We start from the raw sequence: 19599 nt of genomic DNA on the forward strand, positions 1-19599 counted from the left end.
TTGACATTGCAGCGTATGTTTTCTAGGCTGCCATCCTTTTTTTGCTCGGCTATCAAAGCCGACCGGCTGACTTTTAGCAACCTATTAAGTCCGTCTGACGTAGGCGCGATGAGCAAATCTGCAGATAGCTCTTCTAACTTTCCCGTGTCGGGCATTTCCTCTCCAGTATATGGTGCCTTCAACGCCACAGGCTTAATTTTATTCAGTTCGGACGTGCTCTGAATATCAGCTTGCTGCGCCTCTGACCCTTTTTCATTGTTCGACAACGTCGGCCCCGCAACTACCGCCTTTGCAGAGAGCTCCCGAACTTTCGATCTGGTTAAGGCCTGAACGCTAGGCTCACCAAACAAAAGCCCCTTCTCGCGCAGGAGGTGCTCGGATCTGTTCGAAAATAGGTACGGGTACTGGGGGGGCAGCATAGATGACACTGCGGCCTCCGTCTCAAGCGCTCCGAAAGGTCCTTCAATAAGCACTTTTGCTACGGGCAGACACACGCTATGAGCTTCCACGGCTTGCTTGATCCATGCGCACTCGCCCGTGAACATATCGGGTTCTACGTAAGAGGGGTGAACTACATCCATCGTAGCTGTGGAATCGCGAAGCACTCGGCGCTCTTTCCCGTTCACGAGGAGGTCTCGCATGTAAGGCTCGAGAAGCTTCATGTTCTCGTCAGTGCTGCATAATGACAAAAACACTTTTGTTTTTGTTTCTGGACACTGCGCCGAAAAGTGACCCGGCTTCTGCCACGTATAACACACGCGCACTTGCCTCGTCTCGAGCCGCTTTCTGCGTTCGGCTTCGGCTGCCGCCGTCTCCTTACGTTCGGTAGGACTTTCACTCGCATCCGCACTACGTGTGTCCCCCCTTGCTCTCATGGGCGTGAACTTTGGCCTCTTAAACTTGGAGCCAAATTCACCCTTTTGACCGTCCTTAGCTCCGCGAGCCCGACGCGTCACAAACTCCTCGGCTAGCTCGGCGGCTTTAGCCACCGTACCAACGTCTGGCCTATCCAAGACCCAGTACCGCACGTTCTCAGGTAACCGACTATAAAACTGTTCCAGCCCGAAACACTGCAGAACTTCCCGTGGTCACCAAACGCTTTCTCTTGTTTGAGCCACTCCTGCATGTTTGACATTAGCCTTTAGGCAAACTCTGCATATGACTCACTTCTGCCTTTCTCATTTTCCCGAAACTTCCGACGGAACGCCTCCGCTGACAGCTTGTACTTTTTTAGCAGACTCGATTTCACTTTGTCGAAATCCTCTGCCTCCCCTCTCTTCAAGCGAGCGACTACGTCGGCCGCCTCGCCGGGTAACAAAGTGAGCAAGCGCTGTGGCCACGTTTCCCGAGAGAACCCCTGCTTCTCGCACGTTCGCTCAAAGTTAAATAGGAACAAACCAAACCAATGTCCTCTCCAAGCTTAAACGGCCGCATCAGGTCAGTCATTTTGAACGATACTCGTTCTCCTGCACCGTGTGCCTCACTTCCATTACGAGCGCGTTCCATCTCTACCTCGAGACGCTTCATTTCCAAAGCGTGTTGACGGTCGCGCTCGTTTTCTTTCTCTTGTTGCTCTCGCTCTTTTTCTTTCTCTTGTTGCTCTCGCTCTTTTTCTTTCTCTTGATGCTCTCGCCCTTTCTGTTCTTTAAGTTCGCGCTCCTGTTTCTCTTTTTGCTCTTTAAGGTCGCGCTCCTGTCTTTTCGCCCTCTCCTCAATGGTCTCAAGGCATTCCGACAGCTGGTCATCCTCAGCTTCTAACTCAAGAATAGCCCTCAGCAGTTCTGGTTTTCTGAGTTTGTCTGAGACATCCAGACCCAACTCTCTTGCAAGCTCCAGCAATTTTGGTTTGCGCAACGACTTCAAATCCATGGCTGCTCTGAATGCTGCTTTCTATACTGCCTAATATTGCCTTGCCGCAAACTAACCCGGCAGCAACGACAACCACAATTACCAGCTCTGTTTCTGACACTAACAAAAGCCTGGCAAAACTCAGAAGAAGAAAGTCCCGGACTCACCAAACCTCGCAGCCAAGAATTCAGCGCAGTCGTTCCGCTGCAGGCAACCAGTCATCACACAGGGCTCGTTGCACTGCTCCCGGATGGTCGTTGTGCTGCTCAGCATACAGTAAACCGCATATCTTCGCTGCTGGCCTCCGTTGTCGCGATCTCACCGCTGGCAAACAGTTGTTGCAATCTCACCGCTGGCACCCGTTGTTGCAAATGGGTCGCAAGCCCAAAGGGTAGCGTTGGCCTGGCGGCCTGGGGCACAACTGGAAGCATCCGAAGGCCCTCGCAAAGCATGAGTCGACTGCTAACAGAACAACTTGTTTATTCTAGCATCGCAAAAGAGCGGCCGGTCAGGTCGACCGAAGTGGAGAGACGGGAGAGCACGTTACTCGACAGAAGAAATCGGAGCCTCTCTCTTGGCGTCCGGGGGCAGCTGCTTTTATACTCTCGGAGTCGAGGGCAAGAAGGAACGCCTCGGCAGAGGCGCACGTGACGGCGGGGCACGGACACGCTGAGAGACACGTTGAGACGAGTGTAGTGACGCATCCGCCGGGCCGGCGCCGGTCAGACCTCCTCGCTTCACACTTGGGGAGCTCCTCTCCCCGGCTGCCGCGCTTTGACAAGCGTGGGCACCAACATGCACACACACAAACACGCACACACGAATACACGTGGCATTGAAACATGCCTGGACGCGCTTGGCGGGGAGGCGTTGCGGCAGCGCTGAACGGGCCAAAATGTCCGCCGCTTTGAATGAAGCCCCGGCGTCCGTTGCATCCGCGCCGGCTATACCGCGCGTCGTAGGCGAAACGTAACAACGTGCAGAGCTGCGCTCAAATTTCGCATTAGGAAATATCGTAATCATCGGGGAATTTTACAGCGATACCATTAAAGGCTAGCGTTCAGTGAAATTTTCATGTGTGCAAGCAAAAACTTTCATTAGCAGCAATGGCTCGTGCTACTGCTCACGCATTCGTCGTTGTCTTTATCAACAGCTGCCTCGCTGGCGCCTATCGGAGTAACCACGCGAAGGCACTCGTCCCACTGCTCATGCGTTAGTAGTTGTGGCCTTCTTCCACAGCTGGCTCGTTGCCGCTCATCGTACCAGCGTTTGCATACTACCCTCCCTCTGCAAATGCGCTAATGACACTGGCCCATTGCTAGTCCGCGCAGTGATTTTGTTATGGAATTTCTTTGCCTTAATGTATCATGAAAGGAAAACACGAATTGGTATAACGAATGTATAACACGAATGAACGCAAATGCATAAAAATAAATGCGTGTGGGAACCTTTCGTCATGATGACCACCGATCAAGACAATAACTGTGTTCGTGCGTTTGTTCAAATTTCTGTGTCATCTCTTTGTCGTGCGCTACATATCATCGCTGGGCATCAACCTTCACAGAGTGGAATGACGCATGACTTTTCTTCGGCCCCGTTTGCCCGTCCTCTATGACACTAGTATATTAAAGAAATCGGCTTGTTCGCTCATATATAACGCGAGTTTCGTACAGCTGAACTGAAAAAACAAAGAAGAAACGAAGGCAGACAACAACCTTGTCTGCCTTCCTAAGTCTTTCATTTGTTTGTTTTTTCACTTGAGCTGCTCAAATGTCGCCTTATTTGTGCGACATACACACCTGTTTTACGGTAAATGTGTCCTCGAAAATACCCCCCGATTCTTTTTGTGCGGTCTGCTTTGGATATCACTGCTTTACAGACAGAAATTAAATGTAGAAACATAAAGCTTACATTTCTCATGCTCATTTGCCAACCGCAGTGGTCGCTGTGTTGAGTAATGCCATGGGCCTAAAACAGGAGGCTGGCGTTCACATAGCATAAGGATTTCAAGTCTACTAGACTTAACATGCGTGGGAACGAAGCCGGTGGCTTAAGCGACTATTTACTAGCGATTGGTGATTTGATATTTCCGGGTATCGTTATGGTGGCCGTACGGGTGGATGCACTTTTATGTTTTAGTTAAGACACCAAGCAAGCAGAGAGCGAAAATCATTTAGATAGGGAGAACAAAAGATTTACACATAACGGGGCTGATGACGCACGTCACCTGTTTGCACACCCAAGAGCAATTTCGGCATATGCCGGTTGCTGCTGCAGCGAAAGGCTACACAGTGGTTCCCCGACGACTTTGTATGAATTTGCATCACATAAATTTCACCGTGAACGAGCTTAAATATCTCGAAATCATTCCGCAGCACACGACAACACATTAAAGCAGTGCGACGCCGCCAGACAGAAGGCAAGGCTCGCCGCGCAGCCTTTGCGCCTAGGCTAGTTAATATGTGTTTAGAGTTTTCTAAGATGGTGGTGTTTATGATTTATTGGAATCCTCTTCAAAACGTGGTGGTGACAAGAGTGACCTAAACTCACTGAGCGAATCAGACTGCTTGTACATATTTATCAGACCTTTGCTTTTCCTGTCCCTTCTATATCAGCCTCGTATAGTTACGTATGCTTTTATGGCATCCGGTCCCATGAATTATTTCCCTGTTTTGATGCGAAAGCCCCAAATAGCCCTCTAAAAAAACCGACTTCTGTAGGCGTGAAACGTCACTTGAATTCAGATTGGCTATGAAGCCACGTCATGTGCGCGCTCCACGGATGAGAAATGGCGAAAGAGAACGCCTGCTGCCGCGTGGACGTGCCGGGTGTTTGATGAGGGGAGAGGGGATCAGCAGGACGCCAAGTCACGCTCGCTCTCGCTTTTGGAAGCCTCTGTTATCCACGCGTTCCTGGTCGGCGCAAGCTCTCGCTTGCATTTTAACTTCACCTTGGTAGTCGCCCTAAAGAGATTCATGTATAAAAAACAATAAATTCCAAAGGAAGAACGTTGACGATGGTGCAGCTTTAACACATCACCCTACGCTCAGAAACTGACTGTCTTACCCACTTGGTTAAACCAGTGCCTCCTAGATATCAGGTTTGTACCTTCTGCTTTATGAGATCATGCTACTAGGACCGAAAATTTTATTTCCAGACGCGCTGCGATGAAAGCTTTGACTTAAAGCTCACCGTGGCTTAGTCATGAGCATTCTCATTAGATTCAATGGCAGTCAGGCAAGGTGGCATAACGTCACAGGTTCAGTCAATCTATCTATCTATCTATCTATCTATCTATCTATCTATCTATCTATCTATCTATCTATCTATCTATCTATCTATCTATCTATCTATCTATCTATCTATCTATCTATCTATCTATCTATCTATCTATCTATCTATCTATCTATCTATCTATCTATCTATCTATCTATCTATCTATCTATCTATCTATCTATCTATCTATCTATCTATCTATCTATCTATCTATCTATCTATCTATCTATCTATCTATCTATCTATCTATCTATCTATCTATCTATCTATCTATCTATCTATCTATATACATATGCATGTTTGTAGCTTACCTCGCTCATGCCTACCTCGATCGATGGTGGTCCGTGGTCGAACGCTTAGCACGCTGGGCTGTTGCGCTGAAGTAACGAATTCCCAAACCAACTATCGGATCAACTTGGGTCAGTGAGTATGGTACAATGTGTACATACGTGCCGCTTTCCAACGAACCTCTCTCACACCGACATGCATTTGCGTAGATGTGGGACTGGGTAGGCGCCACTATTCCAGGAAACTCTTTACGCCTACTTGGACAACTGGTGTGTGCCACTCGGCCGGTGCTGCTCTTCAATAAACCTCTTGAACGCCAACTTTTTCCCCGCCTCGACCATCCCTTCAAAGTGCGTCCCATGTTTGCACGTACGAATCTCCTGCGACAATCACCGCTCTTTCTAGCTATTCATCACTGGAATAAGCTGCCAAAAGAAATTGCTTCTATACGTGATCATGACTCATTTGTTAGTAATTTGAAGCGCAGTTTTACGCATGTTGGGTAAAAGCAGAATTTTATGCCTTTGACGCATTGTAAGTGTATCTACATGCTTTGTACGGAGTGTTGTTGTTGTTGTTGTTTTCATCATGTATGCAATTCTCTTTCCTTTTTTATCTTTTCATATTTTCTTGTTGTATTCGGTGATCTTTACCACGGTGTTCTATATTTGTGTTTGAAATTTCCTGTTGCTAACCCCCCCCCCCCCTATGTAATGCCCATAAGGGCCTTTAGGGTATCTGAATAAAAAAAAAAAAAAAGGTGTGTGCCAGTAGGTGGGTGCCACTGCCCAATAAACGTCTTTGACGCCAATTTGCATAATTAGCAATGTGTCACTGCGAATGGGCTATTTTAAGATGACAAACACATACCTTAAGTGTCTTCCGTGCTGAACTCGCAAAGCACCAATCACAAAGGTTAGCGAGTGGTGCGACTGGGTAACACTCCCGGGGCTCTAGTGGGAAACAAAAATATCCAAGAAAGTGGATGGAAAACGGCGCCGCGGTAGCTCAATCGGTAGAGCATCGCACGCTTATTGCGAAGGCGTGGGATTGTTCCCCACCTGCAGAAAGTTGTTTTTTCATCCACTTTTATTTCCAGTAACTTATCATTCCTTTAATTAATTTAATAAGCACAAGTAATTCCCGCTACGTTGTCCTTGGTGTCATTGTTTGTGGGCTTCTTTGATATGCTTAAAAAATATCGGGCCCCTAGGCTAACTCCCTTTCTTTATATATATATATATATATATGGGTATATTGCAGCCTAAAAGAGAAACGGTATAGTGAACCATACTCTAAAGCGCTGTGCTCGAGGCTCGCCGCTCATGCTGAGAGTCCGTGCCCAGTGCTGACGGCCTTCCCAAGCGCTGGTGGCTACTAAGCACCTTTACAAGTGATGGAGGGTGTTTCGGCCTACAACGTCAATCCTGGAACTCGCGATCCTGTACCCTACGCTTCACCATGCATGAAGGCGCATCGTGACAAACGCCTCCTACTTCATCCGAGCAAGTGCCTCCTTAGTCAATCGTGTGCTTCGGTCTGCCTCGCCACAGGGACCCTGCCATCTTCAGCGGCGCGGGAGACACCGATTAGCTGATGACATATCAGACGCCTAGCGCCCCATAAGTGATCGTTAAGTGGGCACTTACCAAATGGGCAAATCCCGCAAAACTGAGCAACGTGCTCTTCTATCTGGCGGGCGTTTCCAGTCGCTGGTACAACCATGAGGCCGAGTTGCCGACGTGGTCCTCATTCATGACCTCCTTAGCGGCCGTGTTTGGTCGCTCTGCCGTGCGCGTTAGGAATCTGCATGAGGAATGGCGTTTGTGAGACCGTGCTCAGCAGCTTAGTAGATGATCCACCAGATACATTGAAGATATTCTGGAGTTGTGTCAGAGAGTCAACGCGACGATGTCGAAGTCTGACAAAATACGAAATGTCAGGTATACATCGCGAAAGACTTTACGCGTGCTACTTGCCAAGAACACTTGTTCCGTGACTGACATCGTCACTCAGGGCCAAATTTGGCAGCAGCTACGGGCGCAGTGCTCGTTGGTACGTCGGCATTCATCGCGACAGGAGCAGATTGCTAGTTTGGCTACCATCTCCACCCAGTCAACGCTGCTTGCAGAAATGAAAGGGTTCCTCCGAGAGGAAGTTGCACGCCAGCTCCCATTGATGACCTTCGCTTTACAGCCGCATATACAATAGCCTTAAGAAGTGTACAAAGAAAGACATCGACCACTAAAAGAATACAAGAAAGACTTTCCGCTCTTGTTCACTATGAAATACAAGACGTGCGACACAATGTTTATATGGCTTTAAAACATGACGTAAGCAGCGTGTGCAGATGGGGGGGGGGGGAGGGGGGTTCTGTCATTCCGATTCAGGGTGCTATCTGTCATTTGGATTAGGAGGGACTCCAAGTGGTGTCTTGAAGTCAAATTTTTTTCTTGTTCTAATATCTTGGCGTTATCCCAATCAATCCTCTGGACAAAGTCACTTGCATGTTCTGCGAAGGCGTTTGATGCGACTTTTTTCTTTTTCACATCTTTGACATGCTGGTTCAACCTGAATTCGAAATTGCCTGTCTCGCCGATATATACGCAGTCGCAGTCTTCACATGGAATCCCGTAGACGATTCCAGGAAACTTTGTCCTTGGAAGTTTGTCTTTTACGTTTACCAACCGATGGCATATTTTTGGGACGCCACGTGAGCTACCTGGACGTCATAGCCGCGTAGAACTAGGGCTAAGCCCTCGCTCTCACCGGACACATACTGTATGGGGGGCGCGTTTTCTTGGGAGCACACAGTCAGGCCTTGGGGGTTGAGACAGATGGTGTTCTACTTATTTTACAACCCAGACTACTTCGCGAGCATTCAATTACACGCAAATTTCACGGCCAGGCTACAATCCCGTCGCACGCAGGAGACTCACGAGAGGAAACTTGCTAGACTGTCGCCACCCGTTGATGCCTGGCACAGAAACGTTGCCGCGTCCGCCGTGCACAACGTCTCGTCGCAAATGCCTAACTCGGCCAAACTCGCTGTCCTGAGCCTGGATTTAAACTTCAACCTCACACCGCAGAAGGATGGGAAAAGGTTGGTCTGTGCTGTAGAAAATGCTATCAGCCAAATTGAACCTTCAAAGCAGGAGAAGGCATGAACCCGCACTATAGGCGTTATCTCGCGGCTTCGCGCACGCCCCTCTGTCTCCCAGCTTTGAACGGAAGAAGGCTATCGAAGACCTCCGCTCAAACCAAAACCTCCTCCTCCCGGCTGACAAGGGCAATGCCACGGTGCCACTTAACAGGACGGATTACCGTGACAAAATGTTGTCACTGCTTGCGGACGAGGCGACATACAGTCGTCCGAAGAAGGATCCTACGCTCAAGGTACAGAGGGAGTTCCAGAAGCTTCTTACGGATGTGTTTCGTTTTATAGACCCTAGCTATGAAGGGTCGTACTTCTCCCTTCTGTGCACTAACGGTTCTACCGTTAGTGCACAGAACCGCTCTTTTGGCAAATCGTAGAGCGGTTTGCAAAAAATACATAAACCTAACGGCCCGATGCGACCAATTGTTGACTTCACTCACTCTCCGTTTCGTAAGCCGTCGAAATACCTTCATAAGGTTCTTTCCCATCTCATTAGTACAGGCGCCACTTAAGTTCGCCCTTCTTAAGACTTCATAAGCAAGATTCGTCATTTTACTCCCGACGATGAGGAGGCGCTTGTCTCGTTCGACGTCGTGTCGCCTTTAGCAAGCAGTCCTATTCGACTTGCCTCGGAAACTTGCACTGCCGCTCTGGAGGATGATCATACCGTACCAGAAATGACACCCATCGACGTTCCTGCCTGGAGAACACCTACTTCACTTGTGAAGGCACCTTCTACAGGTAAGTGCACGGGACACCGATGAGTGCATCTATGTCGCTAACTGCTGCAAACTTAACAATGGAATTGTTTGAGCGTCGAGCACTCGCTTCTTTCAACATGCCGCCCAGAGTTTGCATACGTTACGTATACGATGTGTTGTGCATAATTCAACGAGAAGAAATTTCTTCCTTTTTTCTTGCATTTGAATAGTCTTGAAGCGTCTTTTCAATTCACAGTCGAGGAAGAAAGAGATGGCGAGCTTCCTTTGCTGGACGTTCTCGTGAAACGTGACCGGCACTGTCTTGCATTTTCCTTGTACAGAATGAGCACGCACACAGGCAGCTATCTGCATTTTAATCAGTAAACCCGATGAACCAGAAGAGATCGGTAGTAGCCTCTCTGGTCGGTGGATCCAAGCGTATCTGCACAACACCACAAAGCCAGGCTGCACACCTACAAGAAGTGCACCAAAATGTGTCGGCATGCAGCTACTCGAGGTCGGTTGTAAACTCGGTGGAACGCCATCTGCCTCAACCCCCAAGGCCTGATTGTATGCTCCCAAGAAAACATGCCTCCCTACCATATTGCCCGGTGTGAGCGAGGGCTCAGCCCGCGTTCTACGCGGCTATGACGTCCAGGTAGCTTACGTGTCGTCCCAAAAATTACGCCATCGGCTAGTAAACGTGAAAGACAAGTTTCCGAAGAGAAAGGTTCCTGGCATCGCCTACGGGATGCCATGTGAAAACTGCGACTGCGTATATATCGGCGAGGCAGGTAATTTCCTGCGGAGGTTGAAGCAGCATGTCAGCGATGTGAAAAAAAAGTCACATGCAGGTGACTTGGGCCACACGATTAATGGGATAACGCCATTATATTAGAAAAATAAAAAAAATTTGACTTCAAGACACCACTTGGAATCCCTCCTAATCCAAGTGACAGATAGCAGCACCCTCAACCGGAATGACGGAACCCTCCCCCATCTACACGCACCGCTAACGTCATGTTTTAAAGCCATGTAAGCATTGTATCGCACAACTTTGATTACATTATGAACAAGGCTCCCGTCAGGGGAGCCGAAACGTTTTTCTTGTATCCTTTGAATGGTCGGTGTCTTTCTTTTTACCCTTCTTGATGATGCCTCCCGATCAGACGGGCTTCCTTCTAAACCTCGACTTCATACAGTAATCCGATTCAAACTTGATGCCTTCGCTCCGATTTGCGATTGTGCAAGAAATCGCCGAGGTCTTCGCAGTCCAGCGCCAACATCTTCTTGTGGCTGTACTACTAAGTAACGCTGAAGTCGTTCCCGCGCTCAACAGGTCCCGGGGGCTGCGCTACTCGGCTAAGCTGAAGTTTGGCGAGTGCGCAACCACTCGCTCCAAGTATGCCTCTCCGTCATGCCGACGTCGTGGCTAGGCGCGAACTGCAGCCTACCATGCAGTCATGTCAGCAACCACCCCGTACTACGCGTCTTGTGACATGGATGGGATTATTCCAATAAACCGGTGGCGTTCTCTGGATAAGTGGCCAATATGCTTTGCGTGCGGCTACGCCAGTCACGTCGCACGTTATTGCAATTGTGTGCAGCCTCCTAGCGCCACGCTAAGCATGACAAGCCACCGCAATCGCCCATATTACGGACGCCTGTCAGCTGTCATCGACATTGCGCCTGACGCCGGCTACCCGCCATTCACCGTGTCCTCGCCGTCGTTCACTGTCGCCAATGCGACCCCGCCCCGTAATTCGGGACGAGGAAAAGTAATCGTCGCAGTCCAAGAGGCATGGGATGCGACACCATAGAAATGTGAAATCCTTCAACGCAGTTCCTCGAGCGTAATAGAATTGTTGCTTGACGCTGTCCGCGCTTCTGCATTTGTGCACACACGACCTGCTGTATGTGTTGTGAACGCTAAGCATTGGCGCTTAATGCTTAACGACGCCGTTTTCTGGACTGTCCCTCAGTACAGCCAGTGCTCAGCATATTCACCTTTAGCGGCTTGCACTGCTCGTGTTATCATTGACGATGTTCTTTGCGCCATATAATTCATCGTCCCTTCCTCGTGCTTTAAAGACGTGATCCTCGGCTGGGATTTTCTCTCGCGCAACATTACCGTCATCCATTGCGCACAGGCCAAAATAAAGCTTTCGCCGCTGTTAGATTTGCCACTCACCGCAGTTATTCGCTTTCGAGAAAACTACTTGTTCATGCCGGCACCCACGTTCCTCCAAAGGCCTCAACAGTCGTGTCCATGTACTACAAAAGAATCTCGGATGCTGCTGCACTATTGCCCCCATCTGGCCCCCTTCTAACTCGGAAGGGTCTGCTGCTATCTTTTTGTGACAGTGCATATCACACAGGGCTACAGCGCCATTTTCGTTTTCAACCTTTTTCCATAGCGTGTAATGCTGCTCCAAGGGAAATGCCTTGGCAGTGTAGGAGCCATGTTGGAATGCATCATGTAACCACGCAAACAACAAAGGACAAAGATGGAAACACACAGGACAGGCGTGGACGTGTGTTTTCCTCTTTGTGCCTTGTTGTTAGCGTGGTTACATGATGCATTCCAATATCGACCACCAACTAGCCCGCCTATCCTTGTTAAATAGGAGCGATCGAAGTTCAAGTTATGGATGTGCGAAATGATAATTGCTGGGCTAGTTCCCGTATGCTACGTGTGAGCTATCACCCAATGACGTGTTCGGTTCTTCTATTGCCGATGACCTTACACCAGCCCATCAGTCTCAGCTTTTGTGCCTCTTAGAAGAATTTTGTTCTCCTTTTTATGTAGGGCAATCTTCTCTGGACCGGACGTCAGCTCTTACACAACGCATCGATGATGCATCAAAACTGCCTTTGCGGGCAACGCTCGTATCGTGTAACTCCTTCAGAACGCTCTGTAACCAACAAAGAAGTCGACGACATCCTTCGCCACGAGGTGATACGACTTTCTCACAGTCAATGAGCATCCCCTCTCGTCTTTCTTCGAAGATGGTTCTGTGCTGTTTTGTGTGGACTACCGGCGACAAAATAAGACGATTCGCAAGGACGTTTACCCGCTACCGCGAATTGTCGACGCCATTGACAGCCTTCGAGGTGCAGAATCCTTTTCTATAGATTTACGCTCAGGTATTGGAAAGTACCCATGGCAGACACCAATCGGCCGAAGACAACTTTTGTCAAAAGCGAACGCTTGGAGGCATTAAATGGAATGGCTTTTTGAATATGGATTGTGCACGCAACTTTTGATAGCATGATGGACACAGTCCCTATGGCTTGAAGTGGCACACATGCTTGCGCTACCTTGACGACGTTGTTTTTTCTCCTTGCTTCACCACAGGCATATTATGGTTCCGCTGTGTATTGACGTGTTTGCCAAGCACTGGCCTACAAGTAAAACTAAAGGAGTGCGTATCCAGGGATGAAATTCTTCCCTATCTAGTCAAACTTCTGGCCATAGTCGAATTACCCAAGCCAACAACCGACAAATAATTACGTAGTTTAATAAGTCTCTGCACCTACTTCACACGCTTCATTCGCGATTTCGCTGCGATTGTATCACGCCTGACGAAGCTACTTAGAAGCAACGGGCCCCTCACTTCGGAATCGTCCAAGTGCGATGAGGCCTTCAAAAAGCTCAGTTGTTTCCTAACGTCACCGCAAATTTTTGCCATTACGACCTGTCAGCTGCTACCGAGGTGCATACACATGCCAGCGGTGTTGGCCTCCGCGCTGTTGGCATCGGCGTTACCCAGCACAAACAAGCGCTTCTTCAATATGTCATGGCATATGCAAGTCATACGCTTGCCTAAACGTAGATCAATTATACTGTGATAGAAAAAGAATGCCTGGCCATCATCTGGGCGCTTACTCAATTCTGCCCTTATTTGTATAGCCGTTCATTTCACGGTCCACTATGCAGTATGTTGGCTATCGTCCTTGAAAGGTTCCTGAAGCCGTCTTGCCTGATGGGCACTTCGCCTGCAGGACTGCGATATCCGCGTACTGTACCGCAGCAGACGCCTGCACTCTGACGCGAACGGGTTTTCACGCTCTTCCTTTCCTGATGACAATGCCGGCACTTTACTGCAACAGCTTGCCGTTTTATCGCTCTTCCTTACCACCATCGCTTCTGAGCAGCGCGATGACCATTGGATTTCCTCCTTTATAAATTTGTTGTGATGTTCATCAGCACAACCAAACCCTTGTACTTTCCGTCATTAAGCTCACCGTTTTGCCATTCGCGACAACCTGTTTCACCACACGAATAGAACCCCGACGGGCCCCAGTGGTTGTTAGAAGTACCTTTCGGTGTGAATTTATAAATATGCAGAGCTTTCCACGCTGATCCACAGTGTGCACACTCAGGAGTTTTCAAAACTTACCAGCGAGTTCTACAGTGGCACTACTGGCGAAGAATGCATGGGTTGAGGAATGCATGGGAGGAATGGCGAGGTTCAGAGTTTTGTTCGCCATTGCCTGGATTATCAGCGCTGGAAAAATTTCTGCATGTCGTTTGGGGGGCGCTCACCGCATTCTGATTGGCGCTCACTAGCTCCCACCGAACATACAAATCGTGTAGACACGGGCGAATGAGTCCTTAGCTGCAATCAGCAGGCACGCGCTCCCGCCCGAGCGCGTGCACAGCGGGAGCCGCAAGAGGAGTACTCCGAGCAGTTCCATCCCCTGTCCATACCATTAACCTATACGCACATCCTACTAAACTATCACCCTTCACGAATAACACTCCCGCCGCCTCATAGTGATATGATGCGAGAGGAAGCCGCAGTATCGCGAAAACTAAAAAAAAAACACATATCCACATTTAAATCTCTTCCACGCCATACAACCTGCACTGTATTCCTATAAATGCCCACACTGCTTCAATGCGCAACGCTTTACCACAGGGTATGGGTTTGCGCAAGTACACCACTGCTCACGCCTGCAACACACCCCACCACACGGCAATGGGGGACAGTGCTGTACAGCTCAGACTCGGCGGACCAGGTCAACCTGATCAACAAAGCGAGAAGGGTAGCCAAGGCCGCTGGAGCCCTGGATTGAAGAGGCCACCAACTGCACAGCGGAATAGCTACCTCTGCTCATGCGCTCTTTCTGTAAAGTTTGCTCTCTCTCTCTCTCTCTCTCTCAGCGCCGTAGATCTTTGCGCTGCCTCTAGCCAGCCTTTGCACAACCTTTACCTTGCCCTACCCGGTCGCTCGGGTGGAGCGGCACCGGTTTGTATTGGCCCCTTCTGACATCGGAAGTCGACCACCTCAAGCAATACGCCGAAACTGCCACCCTCCGAGCAGCAACAGCGTGCGATATTGCCTCCTTGCTGCTTTGCCGATTCATCCTGCGTCATGGCCCATCTCAGAACTTCTCAGTGATCGCGCGCGTATCTTACTGTTCTATGTAGTTGAAGCCATTCCTAAAGAGTACCAACCTGCCGTGGTTGCTCAGTGGCTATGGTGTTAGTCTGCTGAGCACGCGGTCGCGGGATCGAATCCAGGCCACGGCGGCCGCATTTCGATGGGGGCGAAATGCGAAGACACCCGTGTACTTAGATTTAGGCGCACGTTAAAGAACCCCAGGCGGTCGAAATTTCCGGAGTCCCCCACTATGACGTGCCTCATAATCAGAAAGTGGTTTGGCACGTAAAACCCCAATTTTTTTTCCTAAAAAGTACCATGTTGTTCATCCCACAAATACAGCGTGCCATCCTCAAACCAGCAGCCCCACAGAACACTTCAATCGTACTTAGGCGACATGCTTGCCATGTACGTTGCCTCCAACCACACAAATTGGGATGTCATTCAGCCCTTCCTAACCTACGCGTACAAAAGCGTTACTCAGAGCACCACCGGTTTTTCGCCCTATCTCTTACTGCACGGTCGGCACTCTCGCACACCATTGGCACAATTCCAGCCTACCGCCCGAAGGCATCTGAATGTGCACCCGTTTCTCCCACAGCTAGACATGCTGGTGGGTGCAGCGATCTAGAACGGGCCTTTACCTCCAATGACGAAGAACGCCAGAAAGGCACCGGCGGTAACATCACTTTCGCGCCCACCTTCCTTCCTGGAGCTCTTCTGTGCCCTTCCGTTACTTCCACTTTTCTTCAAAACTACTGCCCAAGTATGAAGGGCCCTATCGTATTGTCAAACGCGCATCCCCTGTAAACTGCGTGATGGAACCCGTCGAACCATCTTGCGACATTCGCCGTCGTGGACGGGACATTATCAACGTCGGGCGCCTCAAGCCGTACTATGATTCCTTTTCCTTCACGATGTATTTGTAGCAATGAAGAGGAAAGATACATAAGGCCATCCTCTCCAGCGCTTTCTAGTGCATCAATCTCTCCAGCGCTGTGCTCGGAAAACGCCGCTCGCCCAGAGAATCGGTGCCCTGCTCTGACGGTTGGCCTAAGCGGTGATGACTACTAAATAGCTTTTCAATATGTATATAATCGTCCACGCAAATGTACATAAATAAATATGTGTTTCCCTTTCGTCACGATGACCTCCGATCAAGATAATAAATGTGTTAGTACTTTTGTTCAAAATTCTGTGTCATTTCTGTGCCGCGTGCTAAACAGCTTCGCTTGTCATCCACTTTCACAGAATGGATCGAATGGCTTATGATTTTAATTAGGAAATAGAACGTCATAGTAAACATACCGTATTGTTTAAGAGAAACTACCAAGAATGTGGCACTTACAGTAGCATTTTTATGGATTAAAAGCAGCCAAATGTTCCATTAGCTTCGCTACTGGAAAATGGGTACTCGCTTGCGCGAACAGACGCAACGCGACATGGTAACACTGAAAGTGCGCGCATTTGACTGAAACAAACGAATTAGTCAACAAACAAAAAAGCTCACTGCCCATTGCTGCATGTCACACTTCCCGTGGGCCGCTGCCAGCGATGCAACTCAGGGTGCTGGTAATAAAGTCCCTTCATAATTTGAAAGTACCACCACTATTTGAACTCTGCCGCCGCCGCGCGAACTCCTTGCCCCTCGAGCGTCCCCCCGCGGCAACCAGTTTCGCACCCGTTTTTCTGAATGACAATTGGTCTCCATGCCGTTTGCCTAATAAACACGCAGGTCTTGAGTTTTGGTTTTGCTTGTTTTTACTTTTTCGTTAGCGCCATTTTTCTCGTTAGCTCGGCTGGGAGGGCTAAGCGAACGTTGCAGGCTGTGTTTTCTGTGGTGTTGTTCTAGTGCTATGCCACGCTGTAAGGCATATAACTGCCGAAAGAAGCCTGAAGATGGTTATGCAGTTTATGAGATACCACAAGGAAAGCTTGACGGCATGCACAAAAATAAGTGACTGCACAACTTTCGCCTTAATAACTTAGTTCCCGCAAAGAAGACTGTTGTTTGCGAGGTAAGGCGCCCTTCTTATTCCTCGTATCAAAGCATTCCTTAATGCTTAATTTTTTTATCTTCCGTCCTGCTCAGCAGCGTTTTACTGCGACAACACGTACGTTGCATAAAAATGGGGGTGTTCTCATGCTGAATATTCTGCTGCGACTCATCACCTCGCACTTTTGCAACTGTAATTTAGTTGAAAATTCAGCAGCTTTTCGCTGTGAACAATTACGTGCGAACATACGACTTCTCGATAGCAAGTTTTGTGCTTGTAGGCTCCGTTACCTGGTTTGTTGAAAATTGAAATAGCGGCTTGTAGAGGAACTTTCTTTCCAGCTTATTTCGATTTGTACATCAGTCACTTAGATACAATGAATACAAGCCCTGAAAAAATTAATGCCAAGTGTACCCGCGACATGATGAGCGCCAGCTAGTCTACATTGCTTTTGAAAGAGTAAGCTTTCTTTGGCGAGTACCCCGGTCCCATCACGGGGAAAGTGTTATGCCTTGTATTTGAACGAAACTCGCAATTTGCACAGTTAAGACGTTCTAATCGTGATGATAGTGTAAATGTGGATGGTGGGGAACTTCATAAGCGATAAGGAACAATTTGAACCCCCCAAATACTGAATAACAAGAGATACTCAAACATATACATAGGGCGCATAAGAAAATACACGGGGAAGCCTATAGTAAGAGTGGGCCAACTTAAATTTCAGGGTGAGTCAACTTCGAATTTCGGAGTAGGCCAACTTTATAATTCAGGGTCGGCCAACTTTAAGGATAAGACAAGTTGAAATGTGAGGGAGGGCCAACTGAAATGTGGGGGTGGACTAACTGAAAATTTGGGGTAGCTTACTCATACTTGCACAACTCCAGTAGAGTTTCCACATCATTTTTCAGTTCTTGAATTTGCTTTGAATTGGGCCGCCACGCATGCATGAGTGGGTGACGATTTATATTGATTTCTCAGGGATGCATGCAATGTGCAGGGGGTGTTCATATGATCTCGCGCGCCTGCTTACACTGAAATTGCGCAGCTATCCCATTTAGTTTAGAGATCCCAGCCCAAATTTCGCAATGGGCACGACAGCGTTTCGTACATGGAGTGCTCACCCGTGCTGACGCTTCAGGGGTCCCTTCTTCTGGCGTTGCCTGCTGCCTTGTGCGCCATTGACCAATAGTAGCAACCAGACCGCTTCAGGAATTGGACGCATCTCTGAGCCTTGGATGGCACTCACTTCCTCTGCTGGCAACCGGAATCATCAGAGCCAACTGCTTCGACTGACAACATTGGCTGGGCCGCATTTGAGCGACCAACCGCATCCGCCGCGCCAGGGCCCGACACCGTTTCGTACATGGAGTGCTCCCCCGTTCTCACGTTTCAGATTGGTTACTTGAATCGCTGTTCTTGTCTTAAAAGCAGCAACCGGTATCTTTTCGCGGTGTCATGCACCAGTGAGCTCCTGTCGCTACTGAAGCTTTGCAAAAACTTGTTTCTTTATGCATATGTCGGATGCGCCTACTTCTATGCGGTGATATCGAATCAAACCCCGGGCCGGATGTGCTGGACAATGTTCTCGTAACGTTGCGACGTATTGAATCCGGCCAGTAGGAGATTCGTAATGACCTTTGAGCACTAAATAATTGGCGAGGCGTCAGTTGATGTCAAGCTAAACCAGTTGTCGACTAAGCTCCATGCTGTAGAAGTTGACATTGTGTCAATGAGAAGTTCCGTCAACAATACATGGCCCCTATCACTGATCATAGCTAAGGGAATTTCACAACAGCTAAAGACAAAACAATCGCCCTGTGAAGACACAGAAAATAGACTTCGCGCTGCAACTTGTTATTTTTTGGAATCACAGACGACAAAAGCGAATCATGGTCATCATCAGAAAAAAAAAAATAATTGACATACGCAAACAACCCCTTGGCATCACTATCGATCTAACTTCAATAGACCGCGCGCATCGCTTCGGCCAATACAACGGTGAAAATAGACCAGTCATTGTCATGCTCGCATTTTTTAAGGAAAAGTTGAGCGTAATAAAAAAGGCTAGAAGTTCAAGAACTCTAATTTTGCTGCCCGTGAGGATTGTTCTATGCAAACCCGTATCGCTCGACGCAAACTCAATGACTTTGCAAATACAAAAAAACGCGCAATTCAAGCTAACCTTAGATAATCTAAGAATCGATAACAATGTGTACGCATACGATGCAGCGTCCGCCGGTGTAGTTCCCCTACCCTGATAGCAAGGACCTAGTCAGGGAACTCGTGCGTTTAAAAAAAAAACACTCAATTCACCACAGGAGCCTATCGTGCCCTCGCACCTATCCATATTGTCACAGTCGGTAATGTGGGAAAAGGAGGACGATGATGGTGGCCTTAGAGACGACGAAGAAGAGTGTACCTTTATCGCTGCTCTACGCTTGCTGGCTCAGCCATTAAAAGCCATCTGTAAATAGACGCACGCTTCTTCCTTCCCGTAACATCTTTGGTGGACGTGCGGGTTAATAACTTGCGCAAGACGGAGCTCCGCAGCGGACGTAACCTGGCCGCCATGTCATCCGAAGGAGAGAGTTCAACCACGGCCCCGTTGTCAACACCCACGGTCATCCTGGCCCAGCCTCGTGACCCTGGCATGTTTTCTGGGATCGACAACGTTGACGTCGATGACTGGTTGCAGAATTACGAACGGGTCAGCGCACACAACAGGTGGGATAACACGCTTATGCTGGCCAATATAATATTCTACCTCAAGAAAACGGCACAGGTCTGGTTCCAAACACACGAAGAAGAGATTACGACTTGGGAGCAGTGCAAGCAGAAGCTTAGAGATTTGTTCGGCAAGCCCGTAGGCCGCCAACGTGCTGCGAAGAAGGACCTTGGGACCCGTGTACAGACGTCCACTGAATCTTACGTGGCGTATATCC

Source organism: Dermacentor andersoni, chromosome 7 (assembly GCF_023375885.2).
Source record: "Dermacentor andersoni chromosome 7, qqDerAnde1_hic_scaffold, whole genome shotgun sequence".
In the NCBI taxonomy this organism is placed as follows: Eukaryota; Metazoa; Arthropoda; class Arachnida; order Ixodida; family Ixodidae; genus Dermacentor; species Dermacentor andersoni.